The sequence below is a fragment of the Corvus kubaryi genome, unplaced genomic scaffold, assembly GCF_017639235.1.
Source record: "Corvus kubaryi isolate FWS band 111438036 unplaced genomic scaffold, C.kubaryi_AGA036_p1.0 37397, whole genome shotgun sequence".
In the NCBI taxonomy this organism is placed as follows: Eukaryota; Metazoa; Chordata; class Aves; order Passeriformes; family Corvidae; genus Corvus; species Corvus kubaryi.
In genome coordinates this window covers 17,528,362-17,530,200 of record NW_024581136.1, presented here as the reverse complement: position 1 = coordinate 17,530,200, position 1,839 = coordinate 17,528,362, and the positions used below count along the sequence as shown (strand labels likewise).

The 1,839-nt window shown below is 56.1% G+C and overlaps 1 protein-coding gene and 1 non-coding gene across 2 annotated transcripts in view; both read left to right on the top strand.

Annotated features, from left to right (window-relative positions):
• The first annotated feature begins 1,457 nt into the window (after positions 1 to 1,457).
• Positions 1,458 to 1,530, top strand: TRNAV-AAC. Its single transcript has one exon. It is a non-coding gene; the product is annotated as a tRNA-Val (tRNA).
• Positions 1,531 to 1,693: 163 nt separating this feature from the next.
• The window catches only part of MYNN (myoneurin), a 12,356-nt gene continuing 12,210 nt past the window's right edge, over positions 1,694 to 1,839 (top strand). Inside the window, exon 1 of the mRNA XM_042041955.1 lies at positions 1,694 to 1,781. The gene's annotated coding sequence lies outside the window, so the exon portion shown is untranslated. The remainder of the gene's footprint in view (positions 1,782 to 1,839) is intronic.

Below are 1,839 nucleotides of genomic sequence, written 5' to 3'. Positions count from 1 at the left end.
GGCCACCAGAAAACACAAGAAAGGAATGGAGTGGAAGCCCTTATGCCAACATGGTGATGATTTATTCATGACAGATTTGAGGCAGGACTTGCCACTCCCTGGTAACTGTGCCAAGATCAGGAGGGTGGAAGAGGCTTTCAAGACAATTAAACCCCTGATTCTGAACTATAATGTCATGGAATGTGGAAAGTTTTTTCCACATCACTGGGATTTTTAGCCATCCCTTCCCAATGCCTGAGGCACACATAACATTGTATTTCTTTAATGCCTTGTACAAGCAGCTTCTCAGCTCCTGTGACTTGTGAAGTGCCACTTTCAGAATCCATGTTACATGAATTGTAAGCTCACAGCTGTCCAGGTCAAACTGGAAAATACCAGGGGGAAAGCAGCAGCCTTTAGAGATTGCTGTCACTGATTGTCACTGTGGGTGACACCGTGATTGGAGTCTGTCACACAGCCTGTGCTGAGACTGGAGCCAGAGTGAGAGCACAGCCTGGACTGACACACAGAGCTGGCACAGCAGCCTGCTCAAGGGAGACCCCTGCCATTTCTTCCCACAGCCTCCCATCTCCCCAGGACATGACAATCCCATGCTTTTATTGATAAGTACAGGAATCAAACAAAATACAGTGGTATTGGATAAGCACTTTGCCGCGTCTCTGTGGCAACACCAGCATCTCTGGCATCTCACCAGCATCTTTGGTCAAGATATTTTGGGGATGTCCCAGGTAAAGGACATTGGGAATGTGTACACTTCAATTATGTGTTTTGTTTTGAAAAAAATTCTGGGAATGCATTTGACCTGTCACAATCGAGGCAACTTCAGCATCTTGGAAAATGTTATAGGTTGTATCTTTCCACTGGTTGGAGTTTGGCTCATGTTTCCCTTTGCAAAGAGTGGCAAAACCACATTCCCTTCTGTGGCTCCTGCCAAGATATGTTATTTTAGTTCCTAGTGCGCTAGAAAATCCAGGAGGATTAGTCACTTCCCCATTCTCCAACTCCGGCTGTATCGAGAGGCCTGCGGAGCAGACGCTGACGGGTGTCACACGCTCCGTGTCCAGCTCCCAGCTCTCCTGTGCGCTGCTTCATCCCTGCCCTGCCCTGCCAGCAGTGCCAAACATTCCCTTTCTCCTTGAAGTTTCTCGTTCCCACCGACGCTGTCATTCCTGGTGTGCGTGGGGAGCGCATGGCCCCCCTGGAGAGACCCGCACTCGGGGGTGACCTGCCGGCGCTGCAAGGGGACAGGAGGCAGGGGGAGGATGCGGGCTCCGGGGGCGTTCGGCGCTGTCCGTGGGGTGCAGGTCCCGCCCGAGCGCGGGGTCCGGGCGCGGTGCGGGGCAGGAGGGGACGCGGAGGTCGCGGAAGGGATAGCGGGGACAGGCAGGGTGGGACAGCGGGGACAGACGGGGTGGGAGGACATTAGGGAAGTAGCTGGAGCAGCTCGCCGCAACGGTGTTTCCGTAGTGTAGTGGTTATCACGTTCGCCTAACACGCGAAAGGTCCCCGGTTCGAAACCGGGCGGAAACACGACGCCGGCCGGCTTTTTATTTCGCTTTCTGCCGGGCCGCGGCACCATTCTCAGCTTTTCAACCCCATTGCCCGAGTTATTTTAATTAAAGCCGCGGCGCGGCCCGGCAGGAACATTAAACCCGTTTTATTCCCCAATTTCCCAAGCCGCCCCCGGCGCGGAGGCCGGAACTCGCGTCCCGGAAGCGGCGGCGGCGTCACCGGGACATGGCGGCCTGAGCGCAGCGCTCGCCCCTCTCTCCCCTCCGCAGGTGCGCGGGGGCCGCGGCGCTCGGGCCGGGCCGGGGCGGGCTGGCGGCGCCGGGGGGG